Raw genomic sequence first — 22,723 nt, 5'->3', positions numbered from 1 at the left:
TCTTTTAATTATGTGTCTTCATTTTTATTTGCAGATATTTCTGTAGGCTTCTCAGCATGAATCACATTCATATTGTAATACCAGCATCTTCCTAATGTTGTAATAATTAAAAGACATAAAAAGCTAAATGAGGCTATAATATTTTTAACATTTACATACATATTATCTAGAATTCAGATTATCTTTAAAAATTAATTCCTATTCAACATTTTATTATAGAAAAAAGTCACAAAAAATGGAGGAATTGGAGCAGTGGTCAGAGTATCCCAAAGATATTTTACTTCAGCAGCAAGTGGGTTTCTAACCCTCAGAGACATGAGCTATTTATTACACTTGTTCACAACTCAGGAAAATTTAAAAGATGTCAACCAATTTGGAAGCTATTCCTTAGTAGCAAGAAAGTGTTTGTGCTATCTTGCCTCCTGCAAGTGGGTAGGTAGAGCTGTCTCACTCAGCTCTCCCCCTCAGAGAAGGCAAAGCACCAGTGCACCAGAGCTGTCAGACACCCTCCAAGAAGCAGTGTGTCAGATGTGTCATCTGACCCCATGGAGGCAGAACTCCTACAGCTGAAAAAGGAGCTCTCTACCTACTATGGTTGTCTCAAAAATCTGTTTCTCACAAGAAGTCACTACACAAATCAAAGCTGTCACACCTCTCCTGAGTATGAAATGAACAAAGATTCTACAAATACCTCAGTGACTAAGGATAATGGTGATAGATTTCATTTCCTGCAAACAGCAGACAGCAGACATGAAATCTCAACATTTGGGAAAAATGAACAGAGCTGGCAGAAGCCTCCCACTATGAAGTTCCAGACACCTCTCTGTGCATCATATTCTCTATCAACAAATTCCCAATTTTGTCTTTTTCCATAGCATTTCCATAGAGGTTGTGTCTTCTTGGCTCAGAGGATCAAGGAAACAACAACCAACCCTCACCTCATGGTTGGCAGCATCAATGTATGTTTCTGACATCTAGTCTGATTTGATACTAGAACTCCCACCTGTGGTCCTTCCGATTCTTCCAATAAAAGCCTACATTCTGATATTGGATAAACCAAAATCTGGCTAACACAGATGTGGATAGTGGTACCAAGACAGTGGCCAGTAGCTGCTGCTGTGGCTTTTTTCATTTAATATAGACAATGGTCTTATATGGAAGTGAAGGAGAATACAGAAGAGATTCAGCTACTCAGAATTCAATGCCACTCGAAGACAGATTACTGGGTTTGCATCTTAAATGTGCTCTGCATTAAAGTAACTCAATTGTCAAATCAGTCACATGGCCCTGAAGCCCATCCTCAGGTGGCTTTACTAGAAACATATTTCTCAAGACCTTAAAATTTGCATAACTTCATTCCATTTACTGCTTTTCTGCTGGGGTTTATTAATTTATTTTTTAAGTGTTACTGATTTTCTAAATACCAATTGCATCTAAAATGCACATGGTGAAAAATTATCTAGCTCCCCTAACTTGGCTCTCCTAAAACAGCACGAAGTAATGGTTTCTATTTTCCATATAAAAGAAGCCTAGAGCTTTCCTAACCCTTCCTTTAAAACAGAATAAGTAAAAACAATATGGCTTTTCTGAAGGTACTAAATTCATTTGCTTTTCCTTTTGATAATAAGTTGCTAAATGAAGTAAAAGATGACTGACAACACCATACATTTCAGGAAGGTTAATTCTATCCTTATAAGGGTATTGCAATATCTTAAATACTTCCAGTGTGGATTGTTTTTGCGGATTGTTTTTGAAACAAGCATGCTGACATTTCTCCATGTTGGTCCATTCGCATTTGTTTCATAACACCATGAAAGACCTGTAACCATAACAGCATGGAAATCCTGATAATATTTGTACCCAAAGCAAACTTCACTACACAGACTACTTGATTACTAAGCTAATAAAAAAGGTTTATGGAACCAAAGCCACAGGAATTTGCCATCACGTTACCACTTTTCCAGGACATCCTGTTGACTATAGTCTTACCTAAAGGCAACTTTCACTAATACACATTAAAGTAATAGTTTAGAATCTGGAAAAAAGTGACTAGAAAATTGAAGCTGGATAGTAATACAACAGGCTTAGCACTGGCATTGAGCAAGATATCCTCAAGGAAACACACATGAATTCCTAGATAAACAAAGCAAGTACACCTTTCAAGGACAAGCAGCACATTGTCCTACGCTTTACAGAAGAGTTCAACTATTAATTCCTACTCATTACACATCCACAGATAGTTTAACCTGTTCAAAAATTCCCTGTACATTTGAAGAATGGGCAAAAATCTAGGCTTTCCAACCTCTTGAACACCAAATATATTTTATGGGGAAAAGAGTGATTAAATGTACAAGGAAAAACAGGTAAATCTAAGCTATGCACTAGCTAAGAGTGGTTTAGCAGCTTGAAATTCCAACACAGAGACCTTTAAAAAAAGCAGCTTCTTCCTGACTATACAACAGGAGCACTGCAACATGAGATACAAAAAACAAGGGTTCTGCTCTTCTCAATGCACAAAACATCAGGTAGAGTCCTACTTCTAGTTCAGATATCAAGTTTTAAGAGAAGTAAGTAAATAGAGGAAGAACTTGGAAAGAGCCACTGGAGTTCAGAATGTTTATGGAACAACCCATGAGTACAAGCAAATTAGGTCTCTTTTCTCTTTCAGCTGTGACTGCAGCAGACCACCCAGAGCCTTTGAATAAGGCATCTGTTACAAAAAGAAGAGAAATCAAAACTCCAGTCCATTTTACTCCTGACAGTGGGCGAAGTAGTCATTCACTCAAATTTCATAAAAGATTCAGATTACATGCCAGGAAGGATTTTCAAATGACAAATTTTATTCACATGAGGCTCTCAAAAGTGGCTAGACAACAAGCAAACTGCTCAAGTAATAAATAAATGTGACCTGCCCAAAAGTAAAGCTACGAAGGAAAACCAACTTGCTTTGAAAGACACCACATTCCACCATGCCCAATATGTCCCTTGGGCCATGGCAGATCTGAGATGAGTCATTTACTAGACTGGGGCCTCTGTGCCACTGCTTGGCACAGGTACACCCCAGGACAAGTGACCTTTAGAGGCTCTCTCCAGATTTTCTATGACTTCCTCCTTCACAGTGACAACAGCATAATCCTTATCAGAATGAGACATTCAGCAATCCAAGAACCCTAATTCAGCTGCTCTTAGCTGAGCTAAGCAGCACTGCCAATTAAAGGCTGACACGTCTGTCAAAAAAAGACCAAAGTACCATTGGTAGCTAAATTCAGCGACAACACGTCAGAGCAAATCTATTAGTTAGGAATCATAGTACATAAACAGTAAACTGAAATACTGTGCTGGGTTTATCTAGAAATACTCAGGACTGTTTATGCTTCATAACTTAATGCTGTCAAAAAAAATTACAACATGAAGTGGTATAGACAAAATTACAGTGAGTGCAGCTACAGTCACTTCCACAATCCATCCGGATCTTGCTACAGGCTTTACTGAAACAGATAATGCTGAAGGGAAGTCAGGCACAACGAACCACAAGCGTGCTCTAGAATTTCACCACACTTCAAACTATATCCGATAAATACATCAAGAATTATTCCATCTTGGGAAAACTGACTTTTTGGAATTAACTGTGAACTTCTGGTACAGTATTATTATAGACTACCCACACCAGATGTTGGTGGGCGATTACTGCTTTTTGTAAACCACAAACTGCGGTCAGTTTCCATAAAGACAGACAACTAACTACACTGACCACGTAACCAAAAAAAGAGTCGTATTTTGCCTAAGAAGACTGCACAGAAGTATGCTTTTAAGCTAACCACGAGACCTCAGCTCTCCAGTGCTTACGGCGCTGGTCTAATCCAGCAGCACTATGAGCTGCTACCAAAAACCATGGACTAGTATGACCAAGAAGGCAAGAAAACAGGACAGGCTTTCCCTGAATCCACAGCTAAGGAAACCTGGCAAGAGGTTTGTGTCAGTGTCAGGGCGGGGAAAGGTCTGAAGTGTTCCAGGGAGGCAGACAGAGGCCAGGGGCAGGCAGGGGGGCAAGGGGCCGTTCTGACTCCCACCACATATGTCCACGTAGCCGGGGAGCGACGAGCGAAACAACAGACTTATTGACACAGGCGGCCGAGCCACGAAGCTGGTCCCCTCCCATCCTACGTGGCCGGCTGCCCTCTACTCTCCCCGACTGCTCTGCCCGGAGCTCTCCCCATTCCTGCAGCCCCCTACTGCCGCCGTCCCGACCCCTCCGACAGGATCCTTCCCCCGAGCGGCTCCCCGCCGGACACACCGGCCCGCCCCTCACCAGTCGCTAGATGAATGGGCTCGGGCGGGCAGGACGGGACGCGCGCTGAGCAGCGCGGGGGCTCATCCTCAGTGACTGCGGGGCACGGCCAGGCTGCGGCTGCGGCTGCTACCGCGACAGCTCCGCCGGCGACAGCGACGGTGACAGGCGGGGCCGCGACTCTCAGCGGGGCGCACCGACAGCGACGGCCGCACCCACGAAGAAGCGCAGCACTGATTGGCCGCGGCGTCGCCGCACCTCGTGCGCCGATTGGCTTGGCTGCAGCCTCGGCCCCGCCCCCCGCAGCTGAGCCCGGATTGAGTGACAGGCGGGGTCAGCGGGACAAGGGGCGGGGCTGGGGGCGGGGCTGGGGGCGGGGCTGGGGACGGGGCTGGGGACGGGGCTGGGGGCGGGGCTTCCGTGGTGTTTTAGGGGTTAAACTGACATGGCCGCCGGGGGTGTGGGTTGGGTTGGTCGTGTCGGGTAGGGAAGGGAAGGGGCTGAGTTAGCGGGAGAGCCGAGAAGGGGCGAAGAGGAGAGGTGCCTCCTTCTGGCAGTCTTCACGGGAGAAGCACCGTGTCTTGCTGCCGAGAAGGGGATGGGTTTCTGGCAAGGTAACGCCTCCCTCCAGCAGGGCCCAAAAGCAAATAGTGAAATAACCAGCCTGTCGGTCCCCTCAAAATAATGGATTGAAAGCTTCGAGAGGGCTGTGCCGATTCAGCCTGTGTTATGCCACTGCAATTTCTTTGTCTGATAGAGCAAGTGGCCTAAATAATCAGATAGAGCTTGATTTTCTGTGAGGCTTTTGACAGCAGCCCGGGGCAGTCTCGTAAGCAAACCTGCTGTGTGCACAAGGATTTGCACAGCTGCTCGTGTAGAGTAGCTACCTGTGGCTTGCTCCGTGAGGGCTCAGTTCTTTTTGGTGGGTGTCTTGGATGATGCAATAGGTGGCACAGATTACAAATTAATCTGGAACAGGATTAGGGTGTACTGTTTTAGGGCGGGAAGCTGGAACCAAGACAAGCAGTACCTATCATAAAATACAGCGTAAAACAAATGCACTTCACCTTTTTCAAAAAAGAGAAAAAAAGATGTATTTTTTCCAAGAAGTACATTAATGATGTATTAATATTAATGTAATGGCCAGAGTTCCTGTGTGTTTTTTAAAACCACAGTATTATCCCATGTGGTATGAGCATTATGGTCTTAGCACAACCTAGGTATTTTTAAAACCACAAACAGTTGGGGAAGAAAATTATACGTGTTTTTTAGCAGCAGTTCAACTTGGGAAAGATTCAGTATGAGTTGTATGTAGATGTATTTCAAGCATTTTTATCAGTGCCGTCTGACTCACTTAATGTGAACTATACAATCTGCTCTCTGATTTTCTCTGTATAAACGTTTAGTTTGCCAGCAGTCATTCACCATTGTAACTAAACCTGCAAGCCATGTGAAATGTATTTATGGATTATTTTCCTAGTGATAGTTTCTTAGTGCTTCAGTCACAAGTAAAGGTCGGAGGTGGCCTTGCTCCAAGTATGCTGCCAGCTGGCCTAAGAACAGTGATGACCATCTGGACAGGTCATCATATAAGGAGGTCCAAATACAGCTGAAGTCAGTCTTAAACAATGCTTTGTTGCACAATAACAAATTCAAGTGAATAACCTGGACAGGCATCCTTTGGAGCAGTAAAGAGCATGGTAGAAAGATGAAGAGGCTCAAAGTAGAATAAGGCTTAAGATTCTATATGAGAAAGACAATTTCTGGAAGCTGGACTGTCCCTCAGGTCTTTCATAATAAATACTACTGTAAAGAATAGAAAACTACACCACAGGACACAGAAAATTGGGAAAATAATGGAGTCATGAATAGGACCTGATAGAGTCTGAGCCACAGCAAACCCTGACAGAATAACCAAAGGCTTTTAGCAATGGTTTTCTATGCAACAGTTTTATCTTCTTTGCAGGACTTTAAATATATTCATGGAAAAATAAAATATTAACTACTTTGCCTGTATTCTATTGTTTATGTTTTTCTAATTGAGCCCAGTTTATAGGTCAATAATAAAAATTCTTGCTATCTTGTACTGCCTCTCCAAAAGCAGCAAGCTAATGAACACCATTCACAGAACCAGGATGATAACAGTTTGATTTGCAGAGCTATGTTCAGGTGATAAAGTAATACTGTAAAATGAAAGTAGCTCAAACAGGTTAACTTGAGCCTCTGTTTAAATTACTTGTTTTGGTTAAGGTTTTTCTACTGTGGAAAATTACAACACTGTTGCAGAAAAATATACTGTTTTAAGCCTTTCAGAAGAAGTTACAGGATGTGGAGATGTAAAGCCAGCAACATGTCACTGAAGTGTATTTTTAATTGGGTAATCCAACAGACAGATTTGTAAGTTCCTGACACACATAGTATGTGTCTGTCAATAAAGAACTGTTCATCTGGCTTTTTTCAGTCTGTGATGAAAAGATCTGAATTATCACAAATAAAGATGTAATTATAGGAAAAAAATATGTCTCTAACTGCTGAGTTACTTTTTATGGAAGCTCTAGACTTTAAGCCAAAAATCCATAAAAAAGAAAGAAATAGGAGCACTTAAAAAGGAAAGCCAGTGTACTTAGCCATCCTCAGAATCTGAGGAGGAACATGAATTTTGAGCAACTTAACTAGCCTACAGAGTGTATTTTTGTCTCAGTATGTGTCTCAGTTCACTGACTGTTAAAGAATTATAGATTGACTGTGTTCCAAATATGGAGAGATTAACTATAGGCTGTAGGGAGGACATTGCCCCAATAGGCAGTTCTGGTGACCCATTAATCTTATCCATCCATCCATCCACTGTAGTCTACACCAGACTTAAGCTAGTGGAGGAATTAGAGGAAAAGTTGTAAGTGATAGTAAGGAAAAAAATTACTTTTGTGCTTTATTCTATCTGAAATTGACCCTGAATGTTGGAAAAAAAAAAAAGGGTGATTATTTCTATAAGCCAGTAATCAAAAAGTTCAGTCTACACATCAAAAATGAAAATAATTTTTTCCTTTTCAGTTATACTAAATGTCAAATGACAGATTTCTGCCTTCACATATCTATTTATGTGCCTTAGCTGGCCTAATTATTACCAGTGTCCTCTGGAGCCTTGAGTAATAATTGTTATTGGCAATAGTAATACTCTGCTGAAGAAAAAATTAATCAGCTCTAGGCTTAACTTCTGCTTCTACTGAAAAAACTCCTCATGATCTTTCTCTTTTACGAACTTGAAAAAAGAAAAGATTGTAAAATGCTGGAAAATTTTTATTACAGAACTAACAGAGCAAAATTTAATGTAACATCTCACAGAAGGGAAGGCTTGCAAAAAAAAAAGTCCAAATTTATTAAATTATGTGCATCTTCCTTTAACAAAGCTTATCCTCTTACTCAAACAGACAGAGTCATTAAATTCCATATAATAATCTAAGAAAAACATGGAGAAGTCCAAGGATCAAACAGCATGGAAATGAAGATGGTGATGGATATGGACTCCCCAAACTCTGATCAATGTACTTGAGAGTTCCCCTGTGAAGTAGGAAATGGAGATGTGGTGTGGAGCTTTTTCTCAGCAAACCATGGCTCCAGCAAAGCAGCTTCTTCATCTTGCATGACTGGGAACACTTCCATGGAGCTGTGCCATGTCAGAAACTCCAACATCTCCTCTTTAACTCACAAGATCTCCAGCTTGTCTAATTAGACCTTGGGAACCTCTCTGATGCCCAAGGTAGATTTTCTGTTATTGTTGTAGTCCAGATACACAAAAAGGATAGTTTGTTATCAGTGATATGAGGTGTATGTGATGAGAATGCATTGTCCCACGTTTGTTCAGAATTCCTATATTTAAAAAAACGTTTTGTAAAATCCTGTGGTAAAGGACCTAAGATACATGAAACAAAAATTATATTGGCATACCACGGGTACCAAAAGAATTTTTGTACGACCTGGTAAAGGGACAGTTACTAGAATGTAACCTTCAATAAAATCAGAGACTGCAGTACATGTGAAGTTATTGTAGTATTATCTGTTGTGATGTGAAATATTTTGCAGCAGAGCATGATTTTTAACAAAGTGGTTGTTGGGCTTTTTTTTTATTCTGGAGGAAGTTTATTGTATAAGTGCAGCAAAAAATTCAATTTGTGGCCTGCCTTTCCTGCACATCTTTCACCTTGATCTTCCTGAATCGAAGGAGCAAGGCTGCAGATTATTTCAGAGCATCAACCTTTTGTGGAGAGGAGAGGATGGGTGAAAAGACAAGAGACTCAAGGACATTCTCTTGGGCTTCCTACAGATTTTCCAGTGCAAATCTCAGACTCTACAGCCATAGCAATCAACTGCTGGTCTTGTAGCAGTCTCACAAAGAGGGGAGAGGCAAGATCGTGGTGGTTAGGAGAAAAAGAGGATCTGTTTCTAGCTTCTGAACATGTGGGAACAGAGAGGAACTGCCTTTCTTGCCTTATTCTGATGACAGGAAAAAAAGAAGAGATTGTTTTTTAAAAAAACTTCTTTTAAAGACCAGGTAAACATCCTGTTCACTGTACAGCTGATATTTTTTCTGTCCATTTCATGCCCAAATGCAGCTGTGTTGGTACTATACCTGAACATGGCATCTGGCACCCTCTCTGGCACTGAGCACCAGATACACTGTCCATGTAGGCAGTATGATCCTGCTGTGCCCAGTCGGGGTGTGGCAGAGGGCAAAGGGTGCCATGAGTCAGGACATGCCGCACAGCACTGGGCACAGCAGGGGACACCTGTCTCTCTGAGTGTACCAGTGTGATCTCTGCAGGAGATCATGGCCCTGCTGAAGTGATGCCTGGAGACTGGAATTGTCTTGCTCCAGCTGCATGAGCAGGGACGCCAGGAGCAGCTGGGAGCACCACTCCTGTCCTTGGCCCTGTAGCAACTCACTGCTGTTGTGAAAGGTGGTGGTTCCCAGTAGTGCTGCATTTAATAGCATGTTGGCAAAGATAGCATGGCATTCCCTTTCCATCACCTCCAGACTGGTGTCCTCTGACCTTACCTTGCTTCTTTTTAGGTATATAGTCTTAAAATGTTATCAGAGTGTTTGGCAGAGTGTTTGGTAAAAAAAAATCTCAAGAGAATAAAATCTCCACAGCTAGTAGACACACCTTTGCACTTACCTTGCAGTGCCATCTACAGTCGAAAAGGTCTTGCAACACTCGACACCACACTGCTGTTCAGTTAGCAGGCAATTCTGCAAAAAAACCTGTGGCATCACAGTTTTTTGTGCAAGGTGAGCTTGTGGCGTGCAGGCTTGGGACTCAAAGCATTTCTCCTGACCTAGTTTCAGCTGTGCCAGTGGCTTGCTAAATATTGCATCAGGCAGTGGGAAGAATATTCATCCTTCCTCACTCCCAACATGGTCTGTTTCCATCCACAATCTAAATAAGCACCTCTAATGGGACTGCTGCAAACAGAAAATTAACTTTTCTGTTTTAAGTTGTCCCTTGTATGAAGCTGTTTCTAATCACTGGCTCCTCAACAAAATAGAATCAGAGGGGGTTGGAAGGAACCATAAAGGTCATCTAGTTATAACCTCCTGTCATGGGCAGGGATACCTTCCACTAGACCAGACTGCTCAGAGCCCGATCCAGACTGGCCTTGGACACTTCCAGGGATGGCCATCCACAGCTTATCTGGGCATCCTGTTACAGTGCCTCTTGACACTCACAGTAAAAAATTTCTTCCTATTGTCTAATCTACTCTCAGTTTGAAGCCATTCCCCCTTTCCTATCACTACATGTCCCTGTAAAGAGTCTCTCTCCTTCGTTCTTGCAGGCTCCCTTTAGGTACTGGAGGGAAATAGAAGGTGGGATGCACATAGGACTAGCTAAAGTGGGTTGAAACCTGTGAAGGAAAGGCTATATAAGAAATAGTAAATGATTCAATACCTAAAATTTGAGATTGTTTTGTTTTAGTGTGTGGTGAAAGTGCAAATGAAGATACAAGTAAAACTATAAAAGGGGTGAATAGAGTGTCTTTTTTCCTACAATTTTTAAAACAAATATATAGAATCATATAATAGTTTGGGTTATAAGAGACCTTAAACATCATCTCATTCCAGCCCCCTGCCATATGCAGGGAACCTTCCACTAGACCCAGTCAAGGCCTTATCCAGCCTGGCCTTGACCAAACACTTCCAGGGATGTGGCATTCACAGCTTCTCTGAGTGATCTGTCCAGTGCCTCACCACCCTCACAGTAAAACAGTTCTTTCTAATACCTAATCTAAACCTACACTTTTTTAGTTTGAAACCGTTACACCTTGTCCTATCTCTCCCTGATAAAGGATCTCTTTCCATCTTTCTTGTAGACCCCTTTTGGTACTGGAAGGCTGCTATAAGGTCTCCTCGGAGCCTTCTCATCTCTGGGCTGAACAGCCCCAGCTCTCTCAGCTTCTCACAACAGAAGAGGTGCCCCTGGCCTCTGATCGTCTTCATGGCCCTCCTCTGGACTCATTCCAAGAGGTCCAACAGATGCCAGATTGTAGGGGAAAAAAAACATAAATCCTTAAAAACCGAAAATGTTCGTTTTTCTTCTCATGGATAACTCCAACCCACCTAGCTGTCATTTAGGCCCACTGTAAATAGATCATACATATGTACATTGTATTTCAGACAGAATATTTCAGAAAATTTATAGATTTTTTTTTTTCCAATTGAAACCTTTATGGATTTTTTGATTAGTAATTTTCAACATTAGCAACTTTGATATATCTGTTTGAATTTCTGCTAAGGCTTCTAATAGCAAAAGTTAAGCAGCAGCATTTCTATGAACTGACAGTGTAATGAGCATAAATGGAAATTATAATTTCTATTGTTTGTTCTAGTTTCACCAAGGGGATACACAATATTTGATGGATTTCATACACTATGCTGATTTCTAAGTTTTAATAAAGTAATCCCAAGTTTGCAGTAATTGTTTCTGATTAATTTTTAAAATTTTATATTCTAGGTATGAAATAGGTTTCTATCTCCTCTTCTAGCATTGATTGGGCAGTGTGAATATCCAGTACAACACTGCAGGTACAAAGGGGTGTTTTAGTAGTACTGTAGCCCAAAAAAATCATAATTATCTGTGAGACAGCATGTATTGAACAACAATACTACAAAAACCACTAAACTCTCTCCTGATTTCCTTCCCAAATGGACAGTAAATTCAGCTCCATGCCCTGGAGATAAGACCTCCAAAAACAGGAGTCCGAGGAACACAATTGTAGTGTATCTCACTGCACTCATAGTTGCATCTCATTTTTGTAGAAATTTGCTCTCAAGAATCAAGCTAGCTCCTATACTTCCATTCATTCTAAAGTCCTCAGTGCTGGGCAGCCATGGATTACATATAGATAACATCCTTATAGATAACCATGGCTGTCTGTAGGATATGCTCCTCTCTCCTGACTGAGAGGATACATCTCATCCTGTGGCTAGCACAGGTTTTTCCCACGAGAATTCTTCTTGTATTTTATAAATAAAGATAAAGTTTGGATGTTATTGGAACAGTGTCCCAGAACTTGGACGGTGCAGGCCTGGCCAATCAGGCCTGGGGGAAGGCTTCTGACTGACCAATCTGGGTGACTTTTGAGAACTCTATATATGTGATGAAATCAAAACAATAAAGGTGATTCCTTCTTGCCGCTGAGAACTGGTGCCTTCATTACTCTGCTAGCTGCTCAACAGCGACATCATCCTGCCAGATCATGAATCAAGGTGATGCTCCACATCTTTATGACAGTAGACTGGATTTTTGCAATGCAGTGGACACACCCAAGCACAATAGCACAATTTACATAAGTAAAATGAAGCTATTTAGAAACAGGAAAAGGGGAAAAAAGCTATTTTTTTCCTTTTTTTTGGGTTTTTTTTTGGTTTTTTTTTGTTTTTAAGTAGCTGGGTAATTAAATAGTTCCTGTTAGCTCTGCTGAGACATTCAGAAGAGCTAACAGGGAACTTCATCAGCAGTTCCCCAGTACATAGTCCTTATGCTTATGTAGTTTGACTTGCTGTGTCAGACTAGCTTACATACTTTCTCAGAAGATACAATTCTCCCTTCATGATTTCATTACACAGGAAATATTTCCTGATGTGCAAAGGGCATACCTTTCTTAGCAACTCAAATAAAGGCATGGACCTCTTCCCCCAGAACAACATCATCTCCTGTGCAAACTGCTAGAAGTACTCTCTCATCTATTCTGGATGGAAGAAGCCTTCAAGTCGCCCACAGTGAGGCCTCCCAAAGTACAAATCTGTGTGAAGAAGAGCATTAATCAGTGTGAAAGCATCCCAAAGCATTAATCAGTGTGAAGAAGAGGTTGCGGCTCTCTCAAGGGCATCGCACGTATTGCGCCACTAGATGCCACTGTCGAGACACGTTTGTTCTTTGATCCCTCTTTTCCAAAGGTATTCAGGAAAACCAAATTAAAAGAATGGCAGGCTATATTTCTAAGTAGCGTTTTGGATAGCCTGACTCTTAAAACTTGAGGGGAAAATACAATCGAAGAAACTAGAATTTCTAGCGAATGTGATATAGTTTCCTGAAGCAGAAACAGGGAAATATCTTTTCAGATTACTGCAAGTAAATTAGTTCATTTTGTATTTAGCTGTTTAAATAGTTATGGTACTATTTAGAGACAGAATAAAATTCTGTCGCCTAATTACAAGCCTACTCAAACATTACAGAATCAAAACTAGGGAGAGAAGTCAGCATGTGAGATTCCTATTTAATTTGGCCAAGAAAAACTGTTAGTTAATCCCTAGTTTTGCCAGTCCTCTTATCTGGTAATATATATGCTTTCCTCACTGAGCTGAGAAGCTTCTATTCTTTCTCATATCAAAGACAGCTAATAACCAACAGCCAGGAGGAAAAGAAAGGAACTGATAAGCTGGACCATTCTTCCACATTCTTTTTCGATAATGAAGAAAATAAGAAGTTTCCCATTACTCTGAAGGTATAGTGTGGAGTAGGAGGACTCCATCCAGCTATTTGATTGGGACTAAAGCAAACTTGCAATCCTATTTCTAGATCTTGGAAGCAGAAGTTATCCCTTAATCATGTGCAGTTGTCCTGACCCAGAATGTGTTCACGTGGTTCCACATTTATTTGGTTTGGTAGTTACCTGAAAAGCTACCCTTGTGCTAAATACTGTTCAGCCCCTGCCAAGGTACACGCAGGCAGCAGGACCATTTCCAGGCTTGGACAGGCTAGCAGAACAGGAGACTGACCTCAAGCATCATCTGAGAAAGAGTGACACTCTGCGGTAATTCCATGCTGTTTTGAGCAAACACAGGACTGTTTTAATTTGACATCATTTGGAAGTGAAATAAAAGGACTTGTGCTCAGAATCGGTAAGTGGCAATTCAGTGAACGTTCAGTACTTTGAGAAATGAATTTAAACCTGTAGTATTTGAAATTCAAAATTATGTTAAAAATGCAAAAACATTCATTCATTCATTCTTCATTTTTAAAAGTAATTTTTCCCATGCATAGATCTTCCCTAGCTGTTGCTACTTAAGAGTTTGGTCAGCAGTAAATTGCTTGCAGAACATGTGGCTGCTACTTCTTGAAAAACAGCCTTAGCAGCTTGCTGCTTTTAATTTTATTTTTTTTTTTAACAGAATAAACTTGTCAGGGCAGATTACATAGAGGATTGGATTAAGTTTTTACTAAGCCAGTAAGTATCTGCTCAGATCACTGACGATATTGTAGACCCACATCAATAGATCTACGCTACATCCTGAAGTGATGTGGATTTCAAAAGTACTCTTTTTAATCCAAATCAGACCAGATCTTCTTATCAGCAGAGTCTTAAAAACCTGATTGACCCCAACAGAACAACTGCAGCATAGACATGGGAATGGAATATGTAGGACAGAGGACAGGATGGAGAGGCAAGAATTTTGTAGGCCGGCTATGCAAAAAAACCCATGGAATACACCACAGTCTGTTACACACCTCATAGCACAATTGTAACATCTTTCTTATCAGCAATAAAACTGAAATAAGAGCATAATACTGCTCAGACTGCAAATGGATGTTTTAGCAGAGGTATGTAACATTTCCAAGATAAGTGGTAAAATATTTCAAAACTACCATGGCACCCAAGAATCTCCAGGTTGGTTCACCCTACTAGCTCTATTTCAGCCCTTTGCAAAATGAGAGTGTAAATGCAATAGGGACCAACAAAAGTACAGTCTCCTTGTCTTGCAGAATAGTACAGGAAAAGATTATGTTTCAAAAAATCACAGATTAAAATGGTTTCTAAAAGGAAGAGGGACCAGAGGCAACTCTCAGCTATAAGAGCTAGGTGTCAGTTCACCCTCCAATGACATGGTTAAGAAAACCCCACGGGCCTGCTCTGCTGGCTGGCTGTGGTGATATGATCCCTGGCTATGAGACCTTTCATGCCCTGGGAGGGACCCTGCTGCTCCAGCCCCCAGCCCCACTGTGCTCTGACATTTGCTTTATCTTGAGGAAACTGGTCATTTGTCTCTGAACATACCCATTTGTTTCTCAGGTACTCTTCCTTGCTCTCTCAGCTCTATTTTTAAAGAAAATAATAGAAAGAAAGAAACAAAGATCATTTTTCATGCCAAAGCTCATTAAGCAAACTTGGTTCAGCTCCCAAGCAAAAAGAAAAGGCAAAAAAGCAACGAAGGAGCCTATTTTTCCCTGTAATTCAACAGCATCCTTAAAGAGCCAACCTGTGAAAAATTATTTTTTTCTTCTAGTTGCCTGAGTAAAGAGTTTGCAACAATGTCTCAGCGTTGTCTTATGTCTTGGCTCAGCTGTATGGCAGCCCAGCAAAACCTTTATGATGTTCTTACCAATGCAGGCACAGTTTAGACTCACTGGCATTATGCTGTCCTTTCACCAAAGCACAGAAAAACAAGGCTGGGGAAAACATACTCAGAGGTGGTATTATGAGATAAGAGACCCATTAAGAGATTTTTAAGTGACTGGTGTTGCACAAATGTGAAAGAGACACAAAACACAATTTCTGTAATAAACAGGTCCAAATAGATGAGATTTAATGCTATCATGTAGCGAATTTGATGATTCACTGGTTACTGTGTAGGACATTGCTGTTACAAGCCCTACTCAGGGTCCTTTCTGCAGCCTGCTTTTATATGACTTGAAGCTTTGTATTCAGTCTTTTTCAGCCTGACAGACTACAGCCAGATTTTTCTCAACTCTGTCCAACAAAGAGTTCTGTATTACCAGTACAGGCAATACCCTTCACAGCAGCATGTTCCATGTCTTGCACATAGCCAAACACCAAAGCCAGCACAGCTTTATGCAAAGGACAAGCTGAGGGGGAAGAAAATACAGAAAACTTCTTCTATTAAAGCAGCTTCTGAAAAGTAAGAAGCTTAATTTGTCTGCTTTTAAGGAGTATCTCCCTTTAACAGCTCGTAAATCTCTGATCTGGGTCTCAGCTGCTCGTTGCATAAAAATGGTATATGTCACTGAACCTTCAGATGCCTCAGCACCTACGGATATTTTAAACTCATAAGCACTTACAAAAAGTTGTGTCCAGATGGCATAAGACTTAAACATAGTTTCTCTGTCTCCTTGGGACTTGATTGTCTCCTGCCTTGCTCTTTATATTGCTTTCACTGTTTGTATCTTCTAATTTATGTTTCTGTAAAGTGTTGTCATTTTGGTAAGGTGAACTATACACACACCTGTAAGTGGCTGGATAGGATATAAAATAGCAGAAGATTAGGTCTGTGGTTCCAATCTGTCCTGCAGGAGGAAAAAACAATCTAGCGATGAAAGGACAATAGGAATTACCAGCTGCTAGGACACAAGATAAACAAAACCATTATTCTCCCATCAGCCAAGAAAGCAGAAAAAGAAATTCTGGAGTGACCTCATGCACTTCACCTAGGATTGCTTTTCTCAGATCCTAAAATGTAACTAGCTACATAATGAAAGAAAGTCCATTAGAATGTTTTAAGGAGTTCTTCCTGAAAGCATATGAACAAATGTCATCCTGTTACCTTCAACAGAGTGCTCAGTCACTCCAGCAAACAGCAGTAATTCATTCTATAGCACACTTACCTGGCACAGCAAGCACAGCCATGCCTTTAACAATACAGCTGAAGTGCTAGGCATTTGCCTCATGCACTTGAAAAACTGGTAGGGAGGTAATTTCTTCTCTTAGTGCAAGAGAGAATGCTACCAGTGCATCTCTCGGGCTGCGAGAGGAGTTCTGAAAATATTAATGTCTCTCAATGAGGAAACCAGGCTATCAACAGCTGCCTGTTGTGTCCCTTGCACAAGGAGAGAGGAATGCATTCCTTTGCCTCCTGGGGGACAAGACAGCCTCCCCATAAAACTACAGCTGCTGGAAAAAGTTTAGGTTTGTGACTCTGTAATGTATCTAATTAGTCTTTTTTTACCATATCTGTAGTGCTGTACATGCAGCCGTAGGCATTTATAGTGTTTGTGCATAGTTCAGACTTATATATATGCAGCTTATAAAATAATCATATATGCCAGTGCTAGTCAGACTTTTAACATGCTGCTAAGAAAATGGGGCTGACTCAAAGCTCTACAGACATGACCCCTTTCACAAGCCATTTTACCTCAGAATACTTTTTTATTTCCCATTAGATCTATCCCCTGTGCTAAATGATATCAACATTTTAATTCCCTAAAGCAAGATAAACACATAAATCCCAATACTCCTTATGAAGGATTTAGATAAAAATGAAAAAAGGGAAAAAAGCCTGCACAAGTTTCCAACAGTCAGCTAGTTCAAAATATAAGTTTCAAAGCTATCTTTCTTGTGAGAAATGATGATACAAAAAAAACCTGATTAGCTGAGTTCATAAATCTGATGGTTACTGTGAAACATTAACACTAAATACATCTGTTACAATGTCTAGAGGTTGCTCTTTATGGTGAGTTAAAGAAAAGCATTGGACCTCTCTCGGAAGCTCTACACATTATCACAGAAGCTTTTAAAAGGCTGAAAAGCTACTTTGTCCAGAAGGGGAGTATCAGAGAGCCATGGAAATTGTACATACATTTCAGATACCAAAGCACCAAAGAGGAACATCATCAGTAGTAAAATGGTGTGACCTAAGCAATGCAATCTAGTGAATAACCAGGACCCCAGAAAAGTCCAGAAATGGAAGTGAGAAACCAGTAAGGAAGAGGAAAGGGTTAAAAGAGCTCTGCTAACTCTGATTGAATGGAATCAGTGCTTTCCAGAGGAAAAACACAGGATAGTTGCTTTTAAAAAACAATACCTGTAATCCTTTTTTATTCATTACCTGTTTTCATAAATTATGATTATCTCGAGGTGTTGAGAAATAAGCACTGCATTATCCCAAGGATCTAGATTTCTGTTACTCTTACACTGAATAACAAGCAAGTAGAAATATTTCAGTTGATACAAATGCTAGTACTGATGCTAGCACAAATGCTAGGGCTGATTTTCTTTCTGTCTCTGTATAGACAGTGCCCAGTTTGGAGTGCAGCTTCCTTCCTAGGACTCGGCTAGCAACAAGAATGTAACATATGGAGCTGTTTGTAGAATCAGCATTGAAATTTAGTCAAGCAGCATCTGTAATTTTAAACCCATTCTGACCCAGGAGAGTTATTCCCTTTCTATAATTAAGTCTATCATCAGTGTAATAGGAGCCACATCTGAGGTTGGAGAAATGGTATTTAGCAAAAATGAACATGATAAAAACTGCCTCATCAAAACCGGAAAATGCTAAAAGATGTTAACTTTTCAAAAGAAACAGTAAACAAGTCATCTAAGTTGTCAAAAAAAATAGTGCTTTTACCTATTTTCACATTATTGTGATTTTACAAAGACTATCTCATAAGCAAAATAATATATTCTATAATTTACGCTAAGCATTGCACCCAAAATATTTTCTGCCCATTGCAACAAAGGCAGACTTTTTACTTCTGCTCCACGTAATGCATCTCTGGGATTCTTAGGCTGCCAGGTGTTTTATATAACATTCTTACAGAAAAAAAAAAAAAAAAAAAAAAAGAAAAAAAAAAAAAGAAGAAGATATATACTTCATTCCTATAAAAATAGCAGGTCTCAGCATATTAACACAGTCAAAGCAATCTGGTATGCAAAAGAAATGAAAATAGCTACAGCAGGTCGATAAGGAGCAACCAGTATAGGAAACAAAAGAAGCCAATGTAAGTGATGAATTTTGAATTTTGAATAAAATGAAAAGTTCTGATTAACTTAAAATTTACATAGTGTGAATGCCTCATTGATTGCCAATGCTATCTGACAGTGTGTGCAACAGTCCAACATAACTTATGGACAGGAGAAAGGTTTCCATGTTACATATCACAACCAGTTTCAGGCAGGCAAATGGCACTGCCAGAGAGGGAATGATTAGTACAAAAAAGGGAATCTGTGTAATGGCTGAGGTTACAGCCTAAGAAAGCCAAGTGCAAAGGCCTTCTCCTATGAATCTCCTCTCTTCCCCACAGGATGGAGTTATATGCATGGACCCATGCTCATTTACAGAGAGGCAACATAGATCCATGACAAAGTGGTTTTGTACTAACCCAAAAATATAAACAAGCCTGAGTGTATAAATATAAGACAGGTTAGATTTCCAGAACCAGAAATGTTTTATTATTGCAGGTAAACAAGACTACCACCAAAATACAGAAAGTCAGTTGTAGGCTTAACAAACTAAAAATATTCCTATCAAAATTCACTTGACATCTCAGGTTAAAAAAAGTGCCAGCCTTTAGCTAATATAATTTATATGAAAAAATATGATTTGTTCAAATATACTCCAAGCTTTGACATAAGGTTATTTTTTTAATTAATTGAATGAAAAACTAGTTCTATTTCCCATCCAACTAAAGACCTCTGTTATATACAATCAACACATGCCTTTATAAATTTAGCTCTCTTTTATTTTGAAGCTCAACATTTGACCTTCTTGCAGTCAGTATTGCCTTCTACAAATTAACTTTTTTTTTTAGATTAAATAATTACAGCACTGCTTTTTTTTTCTTCCAAGTAGAAACTGCCATCAAAAAGTAATTATGGGATACATTCTCCCCATTAATGTTTCACTACTAAAGGCATTGCCTGAACAATTAATAAACATTCTTTAAGATTACATTTGGCAAGGTAAGACTTGAGATTTAGTAAGCATAACTGAATCTATATGTCATTTTTACTTTATAGACTGAGTTGAAAAATTTAGTCAATAACAAGAAATGCTAATTGCATTTTTTCCCTATTCCCAAGGAAGATATTTTGATATTATACCTAGAACCTTCTTTTTTGAGTAGTGCTGTTCTACTTATCAAGAGTGTGCAAACAGGCATATGTTTACCTTGCAGAGATACAAACTGTGGATATTGGGGAGAAGAATATCTCTGTAACTAGGAAATAATTAGAAGCCCTACAGAGTGCCCTGACTTGAGAATTTAGTTATTTACAATGAATGAAATGCCTGGAACCACAACATTTGTTTTTTCTAAATGAAAGAATTCATCATCACACAGAATCTGAATTCACATGCTGATGGACTATTCATTAGCCTATTATCAATTAACCTGAAGAAAACAAAGGACTTAGAAGAAATAAGAAGAGTTAAAATTCTTTTGAGAAACCTGAAAAATGTTTGAGATAATAAAATGATTGTTCTAGCTTTCACACTTAGTATTGCCAGTGTAAATGACAACAAGAAAACCTGGGAATTACTTTGTCCTATCTGAATTGGGAAACAATTTAAATCTGAGACTGCAACATAAGTGATTGTGTAATCACAAGCAAACATTTCCACAGAGCTTCTGCTCCCATTAAAAACATCTGCAGAATGTCACATTACCTGTGGCTTTCAAGACTTTACAGTATTGTGTGTCTCATTCACATCTTGGTTAAAATGCTGGTCCTAGTCTTTTGTGACAACTTTTCAAATGTTTTCCCTCTCTCCTTACACAGACTCATTTCCTACACTGGCCAACACTTTTTAAAAATAATCACATACCATCCAGGGCAAATATATAAATAAGCAATGTCCCATCAGCAGGCACCATAAAACCAGAGTTTATCTGGGTTTTTCATGGAGATGTAGGAGACCCATAATGAAGTGTTGAGAATTGAGGCAAAGCACAAGCTTCAGTGATGCATGTGATGTTATGGAACTGTTACTGCATACCATGTCAGTAAATTCTTTACCTCATGAAACAGTGGCCAATAGCCCTGGCACTCATCCTGTGCTCCTGGAAGGCAGTGAAGTTCTGTCACTGAAAAGGAGCACAATTTTAAGAGTCTTCTTGAAAATAATAAACCCTTTTTTCTGCCTGAAACATATTAAAGATAACACTATGTGAACATAAAATACAGGTCAAGCTGTGATCTGAGAAACGTTCATGGGGCAGATGGCACATACACAAGGCAAGGACTCAGTTATGGCCATGCAGGTCTCTGCAGGTGAAGGAGCAGAAGAAAAAAGGGTCAAACACCCTGGTACAGAGCTGAGAGGAACTCAGAGCTTTCAGAACATGCAAGTGATGACGCCACATTATGGTTGTCAAATTGCCCAAAAAGCTACATGCTTCTCAAGCAATCTGTGAAATCTCAGAGTTAGCAAACAGGGCTGACAAAGAATTGCAAGCTCTACTTGATCACTGTCACAAATTCACTAAAATAGACAAGGTTTGTCTAGAAAGGTCCATGATGACATGGTCAACTTTTTTTTTCTCTTTGCTGTAAAGAAAGGTAGTTTCCTTCTGTTGATCATGAGTCATGTTAGCAACATTTTAAGTTTTTCATTGAATCCAGAAGACCCAAGTTTGATTCCCTGTCTGCCCCTGAAGCCCTTTGTTAACTTCAGGCAGAAGAAAGAATTTTTTTGAATGATACTAAGTATCTGCAAAATCACAGAGATATATGCATGAAGAGTTTAGAATGACAAGTCCCATGAGAGTGATGGATGTCATATCAACTTGCAATCATGTTTGCCCTCAAGAAGTAAAGGGCAGAGAGACAGAAATTTAAGAACATCTGTTAATGTAATGTGTGCGTAATCGTCCGTGGTTAGCACAGGTTTTTCCCACGAGAATTCTTCTTGTGTTTTATAAATAAAGATAAAGTTTGGATGTTATTGGAACAGTGTCCCAGAACTTGGACAGTGCAGGCCTGGCCAATCAGGCTTGGGGGAAGGCTTCTGACTGACCAATCTGGGTGACTTTTGAGAACTCTATATATGTGATGAAATCAAAACAATAAAGGTCATTCCTTCTTGCCACTGAAAACTGGTGTCTTCATTACTCTGCTAGCTGCTCAACAGCAACAATCGTCCCAAGTGCCAATACCCTCTATACAGATTATACACCAGCTAATGGCATTTTGGTAGGTTTGCTAGAATATGGGTGCTACTTTCAAAAACATCAAAAATACTTAGAAATTGGGAAACTCAGGCTACTTAATATCAGTCGTTTCTGAAGATAAAACTTAGAAGAGCTTTTATCTTTACTGCAGATTTCACTCTGAGGCTAGAGATACCTGATTTATCTCAGAGCAGGTTCACCGAGATACTTGTAGCTCTAGCCACAGCTATGAAGAACAGCACCTGGCAATGTGTGCATTACATAGTTAGTTTTCTACTGGATGACCCCACTGGATTCGAGGTATGCTAACATACTATTTCCTGAAGGAAGAGTAAGAATACAGGATTTTGAAACAGATCTAGTGAGCACTAGATCTCATAGCAGCATTAAATTAAAACTTGTCCAAGGCTAATCTTTTTTCTCTTGTATTTTTCTGGCTGTTGAGTTTGCCGTTGTTCTCATATGACTCTGAGCTGCAGCTTGGCAACATGAGATTGGCAAAGTGAATGCACTTTTCAAACTGATACTAAATGATAGGCAAAATGCCAACTGACTAGAGATTTAGCTGTCATGGCATATAGAAAATTTACCTCTACTATACATAAGCAATAAATTATGATCCTTTTACCACTTTTTGAGTTTAAGTTGAAAACACAGTGAAGAACAAATGAATGTATCCTGCCCTTTTTTGACTCCCCTGTCATCTTGCCTGGTTCTGTTTCCTGAATTGCAGCAGTTCCATAGAGGTACATGAGTTAGCAGTTTGCCTAAGCATGACAGAAAGAACATGTTGACTGAAAGGAATAAATAGAATACTGGAAGTACAAAAAAGAGAGAAAATGACTTTTCCATCACTGTAGAATGGTAAATTAAAAAAAAAAAAAGAAAAAAAAAGAAAAAGTTTTACTTGCAGCCTCTAAAATGCCAAGGTATTATGCAGCTCCCATCCATTCAAATAGGAATATATAAAGGTAACAAGTCATGCCCCTGTATTTTTGCACATAAAACTTTCTTTTCCACATTAAAACTACTATTA

General features: G+C 39.8%; 1 protein-coding gene and 1 long non-coding RNA gene across 4 annotated transcripts in view; one reads left to right on the top strand and one right to left on the bottom strand.

Annotated features, from left to right (window-relative positions):
* IBTK (inhibitor of Bruton tyrosine kinase) overlaps positions 1 to 4,506 on the bottom strand; it is a 56,144-nt gene extending 51,638 nt beyond the window's left edge. For both annotated transcript variants that reach the window (XM_085056440.1, XM_085056441.1), the window contains exon 1: positions 4,310 to 4,506. The gene's annotated coding sequence lies outside the window, so the exon portion shown is untranslated. The remainder of the gene's footprint in view (positions 1 to 4,309) is intronic.
* A 266-nt stretch (positions 4,507 to 4,772) lies between these two features.
* Positions 4,773 to 12,826, top strand: LOC146440074 (uncharacterized). Of its 2 annotated transcripts, XR_014851346.1 has the most exons (4): positions 4,773 to 4,902; positions 11,296 to 11,366; positions 12,411 to 12,588; positions 12,620 to 12,826. It is a non-coding gene; the product is annotated as an uncharacterized LOC146440074 (long non-coding RNA). The 2 variants fall into 2 exon arrangements; XR_014851345.1 differs by lacking the exon at positions 11,296 to 11,366.
* The last annotated feature ends 9,897 nt before the right edge of the window (positions 12,827 to 22,723 follow it).

Source organism: Lichenostomus cassidix, chromosome 3 (genome assembly GCF_008360975.1).
Source record: "Lichenostomus cassidix isolate B80296 chromosome 3, HeHo_3.0, whole genome shotgun sequence".
Taxonomy (NCBI): Eukaryota; Metazoa; Chordata; class Aves; order Passeriformes; family Meliphagidae; genus Lichenostomus; species Lichenostomus cassidix.
This window is presented reverse-complemented; position numbering and strand designations above follow the sequence as displayed.